This window comes from Pagrus pagrus (genome assembly GCF_965226575.1).
Source record: "Pagrus pagrus genome assembly, chromosome: 2".
In the NCBI taxonomy this organism is placed as follows: domain Eukaryota; kingdom Metazoa; phylum Chordata; class Actinopteri; order Spariformes; family Sparidae; genus Pagrus; species Pagrus pagrus.
This window is the reverse complement of record NC_140186.1, coordinates 4,337,616-4,359,088: the sequence shown is the minus strand read 5'-3', so window position 1 is coordinate 4,359,088 and position 21,473 is coordinate 4,337,616. Positions and strand designations below refer to the sequence as shown.

Below are 21,473 nucleotides of genomic sequence, written 5' to 3'. Positions count from 1 at the left end.
TTATCTCCATGTGAAAACAGCTGTATGTTATGGCCTGAGGTGATAACTCTCATAAGCACATTATTAATGCCACCAAACAGACTGCAGGATCAGCACCCTCACAGCAGCAGGGCCCCCATGTGTTTTTGGTCAAGGACACTCTGACAAAGATGGACACTCTGGCTCTACTGTGCGAGCTGACCGGACGATCTCCAACTGTGCAGGACGGTCACTTTACCCACCAGAATAAACTTCTCTCTGTGTCGGTAAGCGTGCGTCACAGAAACATGACGTCACTCCGACGGATGTGACAGTGTCTCCCGACAAAACTGTGGCGTGCCTCGATGTAATGCAGGTGTGTGCCATCTCCATGCGCCTCCACAGAGCGCGAGACAATGGGAATAATTACCTCAAATTTAATGTCCTCAGATCGTCTGCCAGCCGTCAACGCTGAAAGCCTGCAATAAACAGAAAAAAGCAAAAAGAGAACAAGTTGAATCAACTATCAGCGTCATCCATGGAAGAAACGGCAGGCCCCTGCCTTACACGGAGCCGTGAGTGGCGCATAATTAGCAGAGAGTGTCCCTGATTGGTGCATTTGTCTACATCAAAGAGAGCTAAGTAGGAAACGAAGCAGCTGGGCAGGCTTTACATGGAGGAACAAAGCAGCAAGACACAATCATATAGAAATCACGTGAAAATGCAACTCTAGTGACGAGCGCACAGATTTTCTCATAAGGGATTCAGCTCATGTGTGAGCAAGCGGCTTAAAATTACCCGGTGACATTTAGCACAACAGCCTGATGTTTGTCATTATCAGGAACATGCCAGTTCAAGCTGAAAAATGTTGAGGGGGTGGCGGTAGCTGAGCGATTAGAGGAGCAGGCCTGTGACGTACAGACATTGGTCGGACTCCGAGGCATGCTGGGAAGCTCTGGGGAAGGAGAGCGAATGCGTAACTCTGGCCCTTACTCTCCTGAACAAGCACCATCAGACTGCTCAGTGTGAGACTGCAGCAGCAATGAGCTGCTCCCCAGTATGAATCAATGTAATGGGATCAGTATGACACGGAGCATGAGGGCAGAAAGTCAGAAAACACTTCACATCTTCCTCTACTGTATATTATTTGGGGAAAGGGAAGGCTGATGAGGCTGAAATGTTTCTTTGGACTATAAGATTTGTCTTGAAGTGGATTCAGCTGTCAGAGACGTCAGCTGTGCCGTGTCGCTGTCCAGGGTGCTGAATCTAAAGCTGCTCCGGCACTGGTGAACTGTAAACACACTGTATAGGCCAGTAGTCCCCACCCCACTGTGTTATTTATTTGTCCTTTCTCGTTTGCTTGTTACCTTTTCTCCTGCACTTTGGTCCTGTACAGCAAGGTTACTGAAATGTAACATGAAAGCATGAAATCACTGAGCTTTGCTACTTCTAACAGAAACATCTACAGTTGCTAACTAAGCCCGTTGAAGCAGTTGAAGTTCGGTCAAGCAGAAATTTCAACTTCTTTCAGGACGTCCATCTTTAAATGTGAGCTGTAAGTTTCATACAGTCCTGTTGTTATTTTAAGAGTGAGAAATGAAAGCAAATGAACAGTCGGTTGGAAAATAAGTGTGAAAACAGTTCAAGTGTCAAAGTGTAAACACTGAAAGCTCTTCAAATGCCATTTAAGGTTAAGCTAATGAGGCGGGGGAGGCCTGCAGTGAGAGTGATGTCACCCGCTCCGGGTTTGAACAGTCGATGTGCAAAACTCAAGAAATGACTAAACTGCACTTTGAATGTCAACGAAGATCAGCTGCTTGCTGCGACTCTGTTTCTTAAAAATGCCTCAGATGCCTTCTTGCTTGTTGAAAAATTAGATGATCCAAGCAAATATTAGCACATTGTAGATGTTGCTTTCAACCGATTTATCCACATTTCTTACCAAGAGAGGTTTAAAATCTCCATGTCTTAGTCCAAAAAACATATTGGTTAGTCACGTGTGTTTAATCGCCTCGCTTGTATACACAGTGATGACCAAAAATGTGTGTAATCACTGCAAGGTTGGCATGTTTCGTTCAAACCTGGGGGTTTAGTCACTAAATTCATCGTCCTGAAGGTTAGCCTCTGAACAGGACACCTTATCAGAAGGGGGGGGGTGTTGAGTCCATATTGGAATCACTGATCAGCCATCAATCAGCAGTCATCTGTCAGGACATCCATCAGGAAGACTGAGTGGAAGTAGGCGCTCAGTCCATTTGTCTTCACGTGGGCTCAGATGTGAGTTCAACATGCAGGCGACTCGAGCACAGACACACAGCAACACTCAGACACAGACACACACACACACACACACACACACACACACACACACACACAGCTTTCAATCCTTCAGCTGTACCTGCTGAACTGCTGCTCACATTGGCAGGTGATCTGTTACAATTACTGCCGTTGTGTTGTGACCTTGATATAAAGCTTGATAAAGTAAGAGCGCTAATCAGGACTGTAAAGTGTTAGTGTGTAGATGTGTGTGTCTCTCTCTCTCTCTCTCTCTGTGTGTGTGTGTGTGTGTGTGTGTGTGTGTGTGTGTGTGTGTGTGTTCTTTTACCTGTACAGTACCTTTCTGTGGTCTATCTTTAGACCTTCAAAGTGAAGTGATTTTTGGAAAGTGAGGACATTCTGAGGACATCTTCAAAGTGCTGTTTAAGGTGAAGAGACTTTTTGAGCAGAATTGAGCTAAATCCTGCACATTTCTACTCAGACGGACACACTTGCAGTTATAACATGAATAGAAAATGAAATCTGTTAATGCTTATTGGTGAGTTTGACATTTTAATCCACATAAAATAGATAATGCGAACACTGTCTGACACTCATTTGGTGTTTTGTGATGCTTCCTTAGCCACCAAAGTGTAGACATATCAGCACTAAGACAGCCTTTCTTTTCTACTCTGACCATAAATGCTCGTCTTAAAGAGGCACTCCATCAGGGTTATCAGGAAGTCTCCAAATTACAACCTGGAGGTGTGGTGTGTAAAAGATGTGGGCATGGTGTCAGGAGGGGGTCTAAAAAGTCCTGGCCTGGCCTTTAAAGCTTTGGTTTTGACCGTTCTTTCTTGATCCGTCTCTTGTGACTACCTGAACTTTACAGGAGGGAAATACAATCACTGGAAAACTCCCTTTAAAGCTTTATTGAAAGAGTTGTCTCAGCAGGAGACTCCACAGCAAGCAAACACAGCCCCGCCAATTAGCAGCATTCAAAGTTTGTATCGCATGTGAGTGTCTCATCGTCTCACTTTGGAGTTATGTTATGTTATGTATGTAATAATGATCGCAAATGAAATGCTTACACCTAGTTTGGTGTTGAGAAATATGTAACTAACTTTGTCAGTCTGCTATTTGGTGCTGGACACGTGGCACACAGTCAGTTTATCAGACCCTGTTGCTGAAAATAGCAGTCAGTGTGTTGCAAACCAAACAGCTAGCTGAAAATCCAAAGGTTGTTGGTGTCTTGTTACTACAAGTGATCCCTTTCCCATCACATTCAGTGTGTCCATTTGATCCACCGCTTAATATTAATGATACTGAGCTGGTTTCGGTGTTTAGGGCATTTTCACATCTAATACATCAGAAGCACTTGCCTCACTTAAGCTGAGATTTTCTAAGTGCAGCGCGTCTCTTAGTTTCACTTAATGTAATGAAATGATGACATCTATTTGCCACTAGTGACTCGCGTTTCAACAGCAATACTTTGAGCTAAACATACAGACATGTTTAAAGTTAAGATCTATGAGTTTTCAACGACAGTGCTGAGCCTGAGCGAGAAAAACCTGCAGCGAAGTGAACTTCAACAGTAAAAACACAAAGGCTGTTGCCAGGCTGAGTCGCTTGGCCCTTGTCACCTTCTGTATTTAACCTCTGTGCTGAAATGCAGGTACACAACAAAATGTTTTACTGCTGTTCAGAGCGAGCTGAAAGGAGCCGCGGAGATAATTTTCTCAGCAGGAGGGGAAACAAGTGAGGCGGTCAGACTGCGGCTGAGGTCTGGAGCAGCTTATAACAGTAAGGTGATGCTTTAGATCATAGCCCGTTATCCTCAGTCCAATAGACACCCTCCTGCTCCTTCACACATCACCACCCCAGCTGCCGCAGCCACCAAGTATTTTCAAGAGAAGTCCCGTCATCTGTCAAAGACCCGACAACAGGAAGAAATAAAAATGACACCCTCCCGAACGAAAGGGTGTCCTGGAGTTTAGCTAAGTGTTTGTCTCAAAGTCTTTTGGGAAGGACAACTGGGGGAGCTCTGCTGAGATAAGTGTTTATGTGCTCATATAAGGTAATAAAAAGAAGAAATGAAGTGGTGAGACGGAGAAAATAAAGAGAATATAGAGTGTTCTCATCTCTGCAACAACAAACTCAACAGCAGTCAAGATGACAAAAAACAAAGCTCTTGATAAAAGAACAGGAATGTCAAGAAAGAGAGGAAAACAAGTCAGGAATAAAAGCATGGATGAGCATTTAAAATGTTAAAATAGAACAGGTGTATCACATTTGGAGATAAGAAAATGAAAGCAACGTCTGTGCAACTCAATGCAATACCGTAGTGGATCTCATCTTATCTCTGGAGATAACCGACAAAGCATTTTAAACTTAAATACAATGAAATGTATTGATTTATTCGTCTGCTGTATTATGTAGCCTTATGTTATAAAAGCTTACATCCAAACTGCCTTCACAAACTCAGCCGGCCTGTTTTTTAAAAATGCCACCATCTGTCATTTAGGTCTATTTATGGATGGGAATGTTTGTCCGTTGAATTGGGCCGAGCTTCAATAAACCGTTATGCACGAAACAGTCTTTCTTTCTAATTGAGTAAATTGCTATTTTGACAAGATCACGATGATCACGATCAAGTTATTTATCTCCAGCGCAGTGTGAAATGTGATAATCAGCCCTGTTGAGGCTGTTTTGATAGGTGCAATTGATTCAGGGCTGTAATTATTTCATGTAACATACACTTTACCTGCTTTGCGACGTGAACTGAAATGACAATTGTTTACGTCGTCCAATTTGTGGCAACGTTGTCAATATTCCTAGAAAAAACTGCTCTTCGAGGCCTAATTAACATTCACACTTTATTACAGAATAAAACAAAAGAGATGTACCTTTAAACTACAGCAAAGAGCAGCTAAGCCAGTCCTTACCATGTTATTGTGAACTTCGTGAACTTTGCCATGATTTATTTTAATTGTGTGACTTTTTAATGCTTCTTTGGAAACATAAGTATTCTCATTGTGTGCACATCATTGTTTGAGTCAAGTAAGTGGTCCTAATAAGCTAACCAGGGGCTTTTATCCTGGCTTTTTGCTCTGATGAGGGTGACTCACTCTGAGGCATTATAGCAGTTATGTCATTTTAAAGACCGCACACCTAACAGACACCTATCAGTGTCTGATCAGCGCTAAATGGACCGTATGACCTTTGAAAAATGACTTACTCGAGGTGTGTTCTGGTTCTCTCTACTGTTTGGGGGTGTTTAAGATCAGTCAAACACAGGGCAGCACACACTGGACAATGCATGTCAAAACACCCACATTGTTCGCCATGTAACCCCTAACACAGGCGGTGTCCTCATGCTCATCATTTTGGGCTGAGACACGTTAAATTTTCAGGATACATCAATGTCCTATTCCTCAGTCACATCCCTCTACAAGCATCTCGTGAGTTCACGTAGAACAGCCGAGCTCTTAAAACATTTTAACAGCGTTTCCACCGCAGACTGTACTCATGCATAGATACATGTAGTCAGGGTTGTGACCCTTTCACTTTTACAGCAGTTGGGAAACAGACAAGACTTGTCTTGGTGCTGAAAAAGCTGCAGCATTCATTAACTGACACGCTGTAAACTATACCGCTCATTTACTGCCACATTGGCAATTTACTGCTCAAACATTCCTCTGCTCCGCTCTCATTCACTGTCACCTTTTCTTTCTCAACTACACACAATAGAAACATTGAATGTTTTGTATTCTTTCTTCTCGGTATGGGTTTTTTTTCTTTTATTCCAACAAGGAGACAAGCAGAGGCTGCAGGCAGAGCGCAGAGGACGAGACGACCCCTCAGTGGTCTCAATCCACCTTTCAGTATCGGATCAGCTCGCGTGGAAGCTCGACAGAGCGTTGACGAAAAACAGGATTGGTACCATCCTTAACTTTTGCCAATGGAAACACAAACATAGCACTCCAGTGTGTCACCGACTGGATTGAACTGAACTGCTTGGCAAAAACATCACTTTTGTGAAGCATTAAACCTCAATCTTTTCTACTTACAAACAGCTGATGGCCTAGATTAGTTGACTATAGTTGGCTTTATAACTTTACTAAAAGGTATACAGAACATTTTTATTCCTTCAAGTTCATTGTTTACACCACATGTACAACACGTAATGTGCTTGTTAGAGCACAGTTATGAAATGTTACAAGTTTTCTGTGTCAGCGTCTCTTATTCATTTCAAAAGTACCCTTCTGAGTTGGAGACAGACTGAACCCCGTGACTTCAGTGTAAACAAGTGAAACAAGTTTTGAGTCGGCTATAGAATACCTCCCACCGAGCCGAGCATCGCATAGACGCCAGCAGATAACTCCTACTGTGTCAAACTCAAACCGCTGAAACCCCCGCAGAGCGATGGGTTCGTTTCATCCTTCGCTGAGCCGTCAACACACGAACACGCGCATAACCACAATTTGTGTAAGTTGTTAAGGCCTTTCCTCTGACATTCATCTCTCAACCGTAATTCTTTAGCGTACTCTAACAGCAGCTTTCTAACCACTTTCTAACTAGCGCTTTGACTTGAAAATGTTGAAGACTGGCCAGAATCTGAATATCTGGCTTCATAATTGATGCGAGGCTCATCAAGGAGGCACAGACCTGGCAACAGACGGCGCTGCTGATGGTTAAAAGTAGACCTTTCCTTCCTTCCTGTGTGTGCAAAGAGCAAATCAAATGAGATGCTTTACATATATTAAGATTCAGCTTTTTATTTATCTTTTTGAGGAATTTCATTTCAAATACCTGGGTCTGATTTAAAAAAAGAGCAGATCTCTTTCAGCTGATTTTCTTTCCAATGTTTTGAATCTGACACTAACAGAGAATGGAGAAGAAAAAACTGGGCAAAATTTCAAATTGTTTTTGTCAGTCCCTGAAATAAAAGAAAGGGTTTCGCTATGGTTACATTGCACACTGTAATTTTATCAGGCAATTTTCATGCAGAATTTTGAATCACTGATTGTTTTTTGCTATTTTCACCCAACCATAGCTTCCTGTTCTAGGCATTTATCAAGCCTGTGTTTGATTCAGTCAATTTAAAAAGTATCCATCTGGTCTCATCGATGTTCGTTGACAAATCACACAACTTTGCACTTTCAAATTGTGTGCAATACGTACGTCAAGTCCAATTCTGTATGCCGATGATACACTAATCTTTTTCCATTAACCCTCTGTAAAGAGCAGATGCGTGATCAACTGACCTGGTGGTGACACTTTTTTAAAAAAAAACCTTATGGTTTGGTTAGGGTTACGCAACAAAATCACTAGGTTAGGTTTAGGAAAACATTTAAGTTAAATACGTTATGTCCGTTAACGTACAAACTTAAGTTAAAACAAGACAATGTAGATTTTTGGATTCACAGAAAATATGATCACCAGTCTCCTGGGTCAAAGTCTTGTTAACCCCATCCTCCACCCTCTTGGACTTTCTCACTCTTTATACTACGTCACCTGACACTTGTTATGCGTGGTATTTAGATGCATCTGTTTTCCGCAGAATTTAATGGGAGGGCTTGGTGCACCACCTGCATGCAAAACTACACTTTGGCGTATGTAGTGAACGCAATTTGTAAGTGTGAAGTTGTGTTATAACTGGGCTGGGTGCCATATCCATCAAATTGCACTAAACAGCTGATATATTTGGCTCATCGGGAGTATGAAAAAACTGTCACATAGCAACAGCTAACCATAAACAACACTTCTCCTGTTGCTGCTGCCTTAAAAGATTTCCCATATGGACACAAAGAGCTTTACAATTTCCTTCCACCTGGAACTTAATCTACGACTGGGGAGATCACATTTAATAAATAAAAAAAAAAACACTGCAAAAACACATAAAGTGAGTGTTAAGGCATCCCAGACACTTTGAATCCACATTTAACCACACCAACAATAAAATGTAAGCACAGAAAATCTTCACTTCAGATGTAACAGCCACGCACGGGGAGATTTATCCACATTAATGTTATTTCCATTCTGGGATCTTCACTTCAGTCCATTAAAGAAGAGAGAGTTTTTGAGAATTAGAAAGATAGGCAAATGTTCTTCAAGTTCATGAAGGTTTTTAGTCGCATGGCAACAGCAGCTCACAAACAACTCGTCCTCAAAGCACTTGGCTAAAAACAGATTCACCCTGTGAACTGGGTTCAACACATGGGCGGCGGTAACAGCAGCGAGCTCACCGCCGCCTCCCAATATGTACAATAAATAAGGGTGAACTTGCACACTTTGGTGTCCAGGACCACCTAAAGTGCGAGTAGAGAGGAGGAAAGCTGAGACAGGTTCAGTGTGAGTGAGCGAGTGTGTAGAGAAACAGCGAGGTAATGACTGTAATTCAACTTCACCTCCTGGGTAAGTGAGTGAGAGTGAAAGTTTAAAGCTGGAATCAATGAGAGCGGGCGAGAGGGGAGACCACAGGAGAGTGGAGACTGACACAGTTCGTGGGTCAATGAAAGTAAGAAGAAGAGGAAGGGGAGGAGTGAGAAAGAAGTGGGGGTATTAAGGGAGAGATGACAAGATGAACAGGTGTGGTTCGAAGCTGCAGGTTTGACGGAGCGACGAGGCAGAATGATGGATGCAGGGGGAAGAAACGCACGACTTTCACCCCCCCTCAAGAAGCCACCGTTTGAGAAACTCAAGGATCACATGTGAGTCACCACCCGTCACGCCCCCCTACAACACACACACACACACACACACACACTCATCCTCCGCTGTGAGTATCACACACACCGGTTCAACACACACAGACATTAATCACTGCTACAGTCTAGAAGGGAAGCCAGCAGTGTATTTCCCTCAGGGCAACACTTCTTCTACTGTTTCAACTCAGCACCCTCGCTGAGTAAATGTAGCTTCTCACCCTGGGACGCAAAAGTCTTCTGTTTGAGTGTGTTTGAGCGGCTGTGAGTAAATTGTGTTACCGCGTTACCACTGGATTCAGCAATAACACACAACGTGGTGCCCTGATATAGTAAAAGAAGTGTTTTCGTCAGCTGAGCTCATTATTTTAATATCATATAGACAATATAGTCAAATATTACAATTATTACAAACATTTCAAATATTACAAATACAAAATCATCTATTATTGTTCTTATGTAATTGCCACCAGCCGCAGAAAAAAGTAAGTTGTGTAATTTCGTTTGCTGGGTGATACTATGATTAGGTCACCAGTGAGAGTTGGTTGATCTGTATTTTTACAGAGATACCTTCTTACATGATTTTGATCAGTGTCAGCCAATAAGACATGGTGATTTTGTGGCCAGGGTATAGTATCATATAGTTTGTCTTGTTTGTCAGCTGGCATTCATTCCCCTTCCTGTGTCTGAATGTTACTGTTTTCAAAATGAACTTCTCTGGTGAGTCAACAACTTCCGAGCTACGACCTGAAGTTACCCTAGTCCTAACCTGGTTGCTAATGGTTTTAATCATAACAGCCTGTTTTCATCCACAATGCGTCAAAAACAGCAGCCTGGTCAGCGGCTCAACAGTTCTTAGTTTGATGCTGTAGTTACCCCTCTAGTGTCAACTCAGTGTCAGGGTTGGTTGGGGTGGCTGGACAGGGAGTGACCAAGAGTCAAGATTGATTTGTTTTGTTAAGTTACACTGTTTGTGTCTAAACCTTTCCAAACCGCAACATTTTCACAACATTCATAACAATCCAAAAGCCAACTGTTTATCAGCATGCTTTTATTTTGTTGGATTGTAGACAAGCTAGCAGTTGCGACCTTCTCTTTGCAAGGGGCACTGCCGCTGCATCCTGGGCTTTGCACTACCCAGGTTGACTTTGATTGGTTTAAAGAAATACAAACAAGGCAGGGCATTTTTTCACTTACACCACAGTAACAATTGGTGGAGCCAGACCTTTCTCCAACACTGGCATTGAGCTGTCGAGACAGATCTGACTATCTGAGACTACCGTGGTGTAAATCTTGATATTCAGATTGTTTGGATGAGTTTTGGAGGATGTCTGATCAAACTCCTTGTTATCTACCCGCACATTACAGCTACACTTAAATTAATTTAGTGAGAGTTTGACAGCAGAGCTGCCAGTAAGGTACCATTTTAGCAGAACGGGTTAGAAGAAACTGCAGCTCATTGAAGAAGTTGAGCCAATTCAATTACTGTAATTACAGTATTTACTGAAATTGCGGTGACTGTGTGGTTTGTAGAAGGCAGTTTTGTTTCGCTACAAGTTAAAGTCTTCATCACACAAAAAGAAAATGCTGAAAATGCAGGTTCGAGGTGGTAGATTTTGTTCAGGCAGTCTGGTAAATCTCAGTTCCCAGAGTTAACTTGCACCTCTGCAAAAGAAAAACACACATTTGAAACCCGTAGCATCAGGGGTTGCTCACGACCGGGTGTAAGCACGTCTTTGAACCACCTGAACTAGAGGACCCGTTGTTACCGTCACGACTCACTTGAGGTCTTGGTCTGGATTTGTCTGGAAATGGCATCGTGTCAAAATTCAATAACCCGTATTGTACACAGAGAATACAAATGATGGCTGGTGCCATCTACATCTGAAAACCTACAAGGCTCTGGCATGCTCATGAATGTGTGAAGGTTTTTTCGGGCTGTGAACAAAGCACGTGTAGAATAATAAGTAGCCTCCCTGACACATAATGTGGACATGTTAATATTTGGCACACGCACATTCTGAAACAGGAGAAAGATCAATACCCTTGAATCTTTCAAAATGGAGACAATGTACAAAATGTACATTATTTTTACCCTTGAACCTATGAATATTATGATTATTGGTAATTATTCACATTGCTAAGGGGTTGTTGTTGTTTGACCACACTTTATAAATCTCACAACTCATCAAATACTGAAGCTTGGTCGGTGGAATCGAGCTTCAAATGATGACAACAATACGTAATATATCATGTCTGGCTTAACTTTCCAAATTAACATTGCTGACAAACAGGTCACATATTATGACATATTATGACCTTTGTTATGAACATGAAACGGTTGCGTCTTGGTGAGGTTTAGGGAAAGACCATATTTTGGGTTAAAGTAACAGTTCAGTCATGTAACAGACGCTAAGTAAGTTAGGTAAGTGACATGAGTTATGCCATTTCCACATGTATAGCTTAGTTAGCTTAACAAAAACAAATCACTCTTGACTTTTGGCCACACTGGACGCAAACCCTGGTCTTTGGGGTTATCCAACCACCCCAGCCAACCCCCCTGAGGGGGCACTTCAAGAAGTGACGTTAGAGCGGTGACTACGTCCTTGGAGTCACCAGGTTGCCGTATTTGCAAACAGCCTGTGGATTCAGGTGCACAGTTTTAGGCTGCTATCATTCTGAAGTGGATTGTGGAGAGACTGTGAGCAAGACTGTGAGAGTGTCTGTCTGTTAAAGAGTCCACACACTCGTGAAAGTGAGTGTGTATGTGTGTTGTTTGACAGGTAAATGGAGCCCTCTCACTCTGCCTCAGCAACAAATAGCCCATACAGCCTGTGCCTCTCACCTGCTCTCTGACAAGAGTCTCCTCTCAGCACTAATAGTCTATCAATGTCTTCAGCTTCTTTCTCTGCCTTTGTCACAGCTCTGTTTTTCCCCACACCTTTTTTTGACCTTCCTCTGCTCCCACTCTCTCTCCACACTGTATTTGAGGTCACAGAGTACATTCGGCTCCGCAGCCTCTGGCATTTTTTTTTTCTTTACTTTTTTTCTTTTTCACCTCATTGTCCAACCTTTTGCTCCTTTTCCTCATTTCTTCACTTCTCTCCTTTTCCATTAAGCTCTTGCATCACTGGAACATGCAGGACTGGATGTAATGTCAGCCCATGCAAACACACCCCGTCCATTTTATTTTACTTCCACTTCTTTTTCTTTCTCTCATCTTGTAAGTTTCCTTTCTCCTCACATCTTCTCCATGCCTACCGACTCCGCTGCCATTTAATTGGAACTCCCAAGGTAATTTGATGTGTTTGAGTGCATGTATTAAATGGATATTATGTCATAGGGTATATAAATTATATCCCATTGTGTGTAGCTAGGGCATCAGAACATGCTCACTGACTAATTACATATATTTTTAATTAACTTCATTTGGGTATGAGGACTTACAGACCAAATAACTCAAAAATGTGGACATTTTTGCAAACCATGGATATGTTCAGATTTCATACGTAGAATATTGACATTGGTGGTGGTGTAGTTGCATCTAGACAAGAAGGCCGTCAAGTCAGTGGCCGTAGTTCGCGACTATGTTTTCAGCATTTCAGCGTGACACCCCAGGATATTTTTAAGAAGACCTCTGCACAATTTTCAGTCGTGTTTGTGGCAACAAAGCGGGGTGATTTTAATGAGACAAACCGGACATCTCCAACCAGGTATTTTGAGGCAAACCCTGATCTGTCCCTAAACCTAACAAAGTGTTTTTTTTGTGCCTTAACCTTACCAGACGTTCAGCACAGGGTTGTCACAACATAAAATGGAAATTGCAACAAAAATATGTGTGAAGTTTCAACATATCTGTGGTTTGCAGAAACATACATTGCCAACATTTATTCTGGTAGCTGGGTTGATAAAACTCCACCCCAAAGCAGTTGTGATGCTGCTCAGTGGCCAACGCTGAGTAAGAGAAGAAGATTTTCAAATTCAAATCAAATCAAATCAAATCATTATATATATCATGATAATTTGCATCAGATATTCTGTCAATGCACTTTGTAAACTGTGATTTTGGTGTTCTGCTTTGTACATGCGACACCTATTGCATGTCTGTCCGTCCTGGGAGACAGATCCCTCCTCTGAGGTTTCTTCCATCTTTTTTTTCCCTGTTAAAAGGTTTTTTTTTTCACAACATGACAAGTTTTTCCTCACTCGAATCGAGGGTCTGAGGACAGAGGATGTCGTTCAATGTACAGATTGTAAAGCCCATTGAGGCAATGTGATTGATGATTGATGATGATGAAAATACTGCAAATCCTAAACGGAACAGCAAAAATATGCTGTAATAAATATATGTTTTTTAATCTTTAATCTTTCTCTCATTCTCCCTTTGACTGTAAAGTAAAACACTCCCCAATACTGCACTTCTTATCAGCCTTCACTCCTCATTGCACCATCGCCCCCTCCACACAAAACTGGTGTTCGGGTGCCGGGCCAACGCATAGCTCTCGGTGAAATTCGCTACACATTTTATGGCAGGCAGCCCCAGGACATAAATCATCTCCTGGCAGTCTAGATGTATGAGTATACTCACACACTTTGATGCTGCTCGTATGTATTTGCTGTTGCTCACAACCACCAATCCAAAGGTCAGGCCCATCAAAAGCCGTGTGCTTTTAGCAGCGCTATCAACACACATCTGGAGTATTTCCAGTCAAAATGAGTTGACACTTTCAATTATAACCACTGCATTTCATAATTACAGCCTGATTAGAGAGTGAGAGGATATAGTCTGCAGCAGCATTTGCATGTCAGACATTTAACTGACTGAGAAGCAGCACAGATCTATAGGGGCCGGCTCTCTGCAGCCAATTCAGCACATTCAGATGCCAAATTTGAGATTATTTCAGATTAATTATGTTGTCATGGCTCAACAGTAGTGGCAAGTCTCGGTCAGATTCTGTAAGTCTTGTGTTGGGGCGGCCCAAAGGATGGAGGGGTGGGGAAATAAGCAAGGCTCTGGTTCGAATCACAAGACAGGAAAATAATGGTGAGCTATAATGACTTTTGAGCAACACACTTCACCATTTGTTAAAGACTGTGATCAACTTTTCTCTATTTTTGGTTATGATGCACAGTGTTTCTGGGGGGGAAATCAATCCCCCTCAGGGTCATAGGTGAGAGTTGACGAATTTGACCGTTGATGTCATGCTCTGTCTTACCTTTACTTGTGATGAAGCCCTCAAGATACTTGCGGCATTTGGTGTCCTTTTGAGTACAGTTTGAGATTCTGCTTGACCTCCAATTACTATGTAAATGCAGTTTTTTTTACATTTTGTCAGCTGGATATTTGTTGTTGTTTGTTTGGGCTTATCATTCGTTCACAACTCCTGAATCAAAATCGGATCTATCTTATGTACCCATGTCACTCACACCAAATCCACCAGACTCCATTTACAGAACCAGCAATTTAACCATCACAAAACACCCTTCAATCAAACTCAGCAGAGACAAAACAAAATTCACCAAAACCATCTACGTTCGTTTTTTCACTGCTCCAAAACCAACTCTTGCTTGGTGGAAATAAAACCTTAAGTCTCCCAGTTAGATGCAGGACAGGAGCAAGGGAGGACAGACATCAGAACCTGCCAAGGAAAACAGAACGTAGAACCAGAATATTTTGACATCTTGGTGAATGAAAGCTTTATTTTGACCAAAAAAAGAGAGTTCGGTCACCATCGGACAGACTAACAAAGACGGTTTTGGTGAGTTTTGTTTAGTTTCTGTCAAGTTTGAATGAAGTGTGTTTTATAATGACAAAATTACTGTTTTCATAAACGGAGTCTGTCTATGATGCTGTCAGACACTTAGAATGACAATCTGAGCCTGTCAGTGGCAAAAAAAACACTTTAAGTGGACATACTTTGACAGCTGAAGACGCCATCAAGAATTGCACTACAGTCCGTTTCTAACTGAGGCGATATACTGCACCAACTCCAAAACTTTTAGTCCTTAATATACACAGTAATACATGTAAACAAAGGGCCCAGGATTAAAAAATACCTGAATTCTCCCTTTAAAGGTGAAACCCCCTGGATCTTTTGGGTATTAGAAGATCACACCGAGGGCCAAGCTTGTATAAAGAAAGTGAGCTGTGATCTACAGCAGCAGCAGTCTTGGGACTGAATCAGGAATAATGTTACACTTGGGATACAGGATGGTAATTCAAGTTAACTACCTGACAGGAAATAAAACAGGGAGCACTTCCAGCCCAGGGGACTAACAAAATAATAATACTGTCAAGGTAATCTGAAAATAATATGATGATGATTATACAAGATTTAAGATGTCTTTGCAGGATCATCCAGACCAAGCAAAAAGCTGCACCTAGAAGATAGCTGTTACAAAACCCATAATCCACACTTATATCCATTGCTCCCTCATTTACTGAACATGTATGTTTTGTTTTATACGGTTTTACGAAGTGTTCCCAAGTGTTGAACCTCGCCTCATCCTTGATCGTGAACCACTGAGCCTTTCGAGGATCCTTTCACACCCATTCATGATGCTATCACCTGTTACCAACGAGCATGTTTACCATTTGAACACATGTTTTTGGAGCATTCACAACTTTCCTGGTCTTTTGGTCCCCTGTCTGAAACATGTTGCTGGCATCAAATTCAGAATTACTAAATTCCCACATTCCTTTTTTATTAATTAACTTTCTTTGGTATCGGGGTGGAAAATGAGATCAGAATAATTACAGTACATGAAACTGGGATTATGTGATTAACCTTGTCATCTGTCATCTGCTGATATTTAGCAGAGGAATTCCCTCTTAACATTTTTAAGTGAAACCGTCCTTGCTCTTTTCACTGTGACACGTTTCAAAAAGACTTGTACTTTAGCATATTGCGGCAAATTTCCACCATCCATCTCTGACAGCTGACTTCTTTAGTGGAGGACCCTGGAGAAGTCATTACAACGGTGCCTGTCCATTTCCAGAGCAGCCTCCCCACCCCCCGACTCCGTATCTTTAACATTCATCGGGCATCACTGATGAAGTTTGGAGGACCAACCTCCTCAACCTTGTGAATAATGAACTGACAAAAACTGTTTGTTTTGTTTTTTTGCTGCCTTGTTAAATCACTCTGTTCAGTCTCATTTGCGCCTGTTCAACCGCACGTTACCCACCAGACTTCCTGACATGAGGTCAGAGCACTACCGGCCAGCTAATGGCAATCCACATTTATGATTTATGCCGGCACCCATGTCAGAGCACATTAAATCCTGATCTGTGTGTGCATGTGTGCGTACATGTGACAGACTGTGTGAGCACAAGTTTATGGCTGCGTGTATATCACAAAGTTATCCCCGTCCTCCCTTACTGTGACTGCGAGATAAAACATGATGCAAGGAGGAAGCGCCTGAGCTCTTGTGTAGACAACTCAGGCAGCTGGAGACAGCTCGACAGACAGGTTAAGAACCGCCGCGCTCTACGAGGACCTCTACCTGAGAAAATTGTGTCAAAACTGAGGCAGATTTCTCGGCAAGTGCCTACATCTCGGCACTTTCCAGGATAAACAAGGCTTGCGGGGACAGCACAAACAGATCATGCTGAAAGTCGTGTTATAAATATTTTCCTCCCTTCACAGTTTGGTGTCTCTGTGACCCGACAAAAAATACAGGAAACTGCTTTGAATGGCTGGATTTAGAAAAGTGCCTGGTGCTGTGGGATCCTACGGAGGGTTTGCATTTCCCTGCCTGTCAAAATCTGAATTGAACTGCTGAACTGAATTGAATTGGATTGGATGGATGGATGGATGGATGGATGGCACATGAAATTGCAATCCACACATGAAACACTCAATAACATATGAATGTATGTACTGTAGTTCACTTTAAATATTCATTTATGAGTTAAAACATGTATGTAATGTAATTAACTTGTGATTTTGTCCAGTTCACATGTGACATTATTTTATTTTCACATCCAGCTTTTAGTTCACATTTGAATTCAGTCAGTCGCGTCTGAGAATATGTGAAATTACGAGCGGTTTCAATCCTCAAAGGCAAATTTGTGGTTTTCAAGAAGCCTTGACAAGAAACAAACGCAGCTGAATGTGTGGACTGACGAGAGTCCACCCTGGTAATCTGTTAATCCTGCCTCTCCTGCTGTTTTTCAAAGTGCGACTGAAAGTCAACCGATTCTGACTATTTTTTCTCATCCCAAGTGGTATAGATTAGGTTTCTCATTTGCACTGTAATATCAAAATATTTTTCTCCGACACAAACTTTGGTACTTAATTAGTTCCACAAATCTGGCTTGTGTCTAAATCCTTTAAATAACTACTTCAGTCTGTCTTAATTTGGATTTAGTCGATGAACCCAGGCAAATAACTTCTCTTGGAGCTGAAAAAAAAACCCTTGCGTGAAAGTTTATTTTCATTTAATGGAGCAATTTATTTGTGAAGTGACTCAGCAGTTTTCTTGAGAGGTAGTTATACATGTTAAGACATTTGCTGACACTTATCTACTGCAGTTGATCATCCGAAAACAGGCAGGGGGTCAAGACATTGCTCAAGGACGCCCGTGCAGGAGTTATGGTTGTCGATGACACTGTGCTGACATGTCAGGGGCTCATAATGTGACTTATTGGTGCCGCTGGGCTCTGTTCTGTTAGCGTCGTCTGATATTGAATGATCACTATCCAAAAAAAAAAAAAAATGAATGATACATTTCTAGTGCGAGACATGGCTTTGTTTCAAAATTGCTCAAAATGCAATTTCATCATCCTGAAGAAAAGAAGTATTGTCTGAGGAATAAAACAGGAGAGATAGAATTTTCTGGGAAGCTACTTCATTTTTCATAGCCCCGCTTATTGATTTTTCCTTCCCACCGAAAAACTTAACTTTCTCCTTCTTGTCTGTGAATGTGTATGTGTGGGCTCCTCACTGAACAACCACTCACAGCTCCTTCTTATCCTCTCTCTCTCTCTCTCTCTCTTCATCACATCCTCCACTCTATTCATTTTGTTGTCCATCAAACAGGCTGATACACGCCACCCACCTTCCTCTTCGTGCTGCGAGGAGTGCTCATCCTCAGCCAGCACAATAGACAGAAGTACCATCTAAGTAATGACATTTACACGCGCGCCGTCCTCTCTCCGAGCAGCTCCTGTAACCTCTATCAAATCTTTCTCCCGTAGCGAAGGTACTGGTGCACGTTTGAGAGGCGCGTTGATCAAATGCGCGAACATACCCTCTCTTTTTGTCGGAGGCTGGATGGGGACAATGCACAGGGATGAATTCAGCCATGGAAATGAAGATGGTGAGACAAACAGAACAGAAACAGAACGGAAGGAAACTCAATCACAGAAACAGTAAAACATTTGCTCTTCAAAATCAATATTTTCTAGCTGGCATGGGACCTGCAACTTTCAGTGTTTAGGATGCAAGAAAGAGACTAATAGATCTACAGTTTCTTTAATGCTCAGAGAAGTTTTCCAATACCTGATCCTCAAAAAGGAAAATAATGGTGTATTTATGTCTAGGGTATTGAGCGTAATTTAACTGAGCAGGGGCCAAACGGGCATTTATCAGTGAGTGTTTGACGACCTCTGCCAGTGGTGGTTCCTCATTATAATGGTTGTTATTATGAGATACTGTAGTGTCACATGCTGGCAGTTGGTTGTGTATTGTTATCGACACTAAACGTTTAACAGGAATGGATTATTACCTGTTTAAGCCACTTGTGTTTTGGACCTCATGCTAAGTTTCTAAAATGAGAAATTCAATTTCTGTCTTCTTTTTTTTTATGGGAATAATGTTGACTGGAGTCACTTGGCTCTGGCAACAAAACTACTTGGTTCGGTTTAGGAAAAGATCATGGTTTGGGTTAAAATATGTGCGGTATGTGCTGTGATATAATATGTTGTGTAAAAATTACATTAACATATCAAACAACAGCCTCCTCGTTGAAAGCCCTGTCTTTGACTCATCCATCCACCACATGCTCCTACCTACTGGGACTTTCTCTCGCTCTTTATACTACGCCACCTGACTCGCCAGTAAAATGACATGTATAAAGATTGAAGCGGATTAAAAAAAATGTGTTACGATGACACAAAAGATTGGCATTGGCATGTTATTCATACACTGTTTGGTGAGACTAGACTAGTTAATGCCCATGCGGACCTTTATTGCACCACCAGGACCGGTTCAGCAGTTAAAGTGTGATTCATTTTTCCGACTGCAGCCACACTAAAACCTTGTTTGCATTTTCAGGAGGAGTAAGTACTTATTATTTCCACCAGCTTCATACATTTTTATGTGATAAATGAACATATTGTTCCAGCGATACCATCATGAACAGCTAATCAATGCAGACAAGTTTGAGTCTGTAACATTGTTTGGTAACAGAATTAGTGGTGATTTTTGGGGGTGCAGCATGGAAGTGTGCTCACATTGGGTCTAAAAAAGGGACTTTCAGGTAATGGGGTTGTTTCTGTAAGCACCAGATAAACCCCTCTATTTCTTCCAAGTGTTGCGCATCAATCAATGTCCCCCTTTTAGTGTTCATGTGTAAAAATTCCCATCCATTGTGCCGACAGGTGAAGGTTTGCCATCACGCTTGAGATCTAAAAAAGATTGGTTCACAATTTGCAGCTGTGGTGGTCGAAGTTGTGATCAATCAAGTGATCTTTGGTCCAGATGCCACAAGTCAGGTGAATTTTCATCTTGTCATGCACAGCCAGGGCAAATAATGGCTAAGTAGAGGTGGTTGTTTTGGTTCAATGATTTTTCAAGAGGGGGAAAGTATTGATAAAAAACATCCGCTTACCCATAATCACTGACATCTGACTGAATAGTGTGTGTTTTGTGTGTGTGTGTGTTTGCGTCTTTACAGGCTGTCTGTGTGGCGGGGTTTGTGTGTGTGTGTGTGTGTGTGTGTGTGTGTGTGTGTGTGTGTGTGTGTGTGTGTACCATCGCACATCTCCCCCAATCAATGCCATTTCCTCTCGCTAATCAATGTGTGTTGATGAGGTTTTGGATGAATGCATCTCCCAGGATACCACGAGTTGTTTATGTCATTTCTTATGACTTCCCTCCATCACCGCCTCCAATCTGTCGGCCTGATTGGAGAAGTGAAACCCGTTATCAGCATCAGCTTTACCTGCGCAATCAGCTCCAATCGGTTGGAGAAGATGGAGGGGCTGTAATGCTGTTAGCGATGCAGCTACGAGACTTTTCAGACAATTTCACACGTGAGTGACATGTAAATGCTACAAAATACAAATGTGGCTAAAATTATAGTTGGAGGCATAATAGTTTGTCATAATTAGCTGACAACTGCCTTCACTGGTTGAATTAATGTATCATCATAAGCAGCTAATATAAAGCTTGATTTATGGTTGTCCATTAAGGGGTCATGAATTTTTGGTTACACACAGAAGATGCGCTATGGAAAGGACAACAACTGTGACTGGTGAGCTTGTGCTGCTTCCTTTTTTCTTCCTTTCCTTTCCTTTCCTTTCGCTCCTTTTTCTTTCCTTTCCTTTCGCTTCCTTTCGTCTCCTTTCCGTTCCTTTCCTTCTTCTTGTGTTTGCTAGTAGAGCTTGTTAAAGTAGCTAAAATGCTCAGTTATCTTCTCCTTTTCACTTTCACACATCTATCTAAGCCATGAACAAACTCTCTGCTCACCACAATCCCTGCTCTTGATCAAAGTTCCTGTGGTAAATATTATCAATAACTGTCTAGCATTGCAGTGGTGCTGTCTGCATGTGAAATCAGATGCTGAACTATAAATCAGAACCTCTCCCAGTAGGTCCAGTCCAAAGACAGACTGTCTACATGATGTTGTTTGATCACATGTATGGGAACACTTGTCCCCCAGTTGCTTCCTCAGACTGCTTCTCACTGGACACCTGCCACCATATTGACTAAGCTGTCAATAGGAGACTTACACACATCCAGCAGGGACACCTAATAAAGTATTGTTCTGTATTGACAGCTCCCTAACAGATAGTTTGGAGAAGTTGTTTAACACTTAGCCAGGCTGTGCTGCTGTGGTAGGCAGTCCCACAGCCTCAGAGCCCAGGTCTTTAACATTTGATGGGATTCAGTATTCAGACAGACTGACAGACTGGTAGTCAGGCTGGTGTCTGGGACAGCAGATGGTGAGGGGTGATGGTCGTGACTTACAGTAGTAGCATGGCAAGCTTTGATGTGCTACTCACAAATACACACCTGTATGCTGGGTGTCTTTCTGTGCGTGCATGCATGCAGTACATTTTTAGTATTCGATATGATACTTGTACAAATATTTCGACCACACTTGAGGAAGAGACCATTTATAAGTTAGTTTTTTATTAGAGCTGCACCGAGCGATCAGCGAGGGACTGGAATCAGCCGGTTTTCAGTCCATCATCGGTGACTGGCAATCACTGTCAGATATATCTGATTCTGTGCATGTCAAATTTATGTCATGCAATTCTGGATTAAATGTAAATGCTATTTAATAGTCAATGTTTTATTATGCACAATTTCAATTCGAGTT

General features: G+C 42.0%; 1 protein-coding gene across 1 annotated transcript in view; it reads right to left on the bottom strand.

Moving 5' to 3' along the window:
• Positions 1 to 21,473, bottom strand: part of elfn2a (extracellular leucine-rich repeat and fibronectin type III domain containing 2a) — a 247,834-nt gene that overhangs the window by 67,628 nt on the left and 158,733 nt on the right. Inside the window, exon 4 of the mRNA XM_084378707.1 lies at positions 389 to 437. The gene's annotated coding sequence lies outside the window, so the exon portion shown is untranslated. The remainder of the gene's footprint in view (positions 1 to 388; positions 438 to 21,473) is intronic.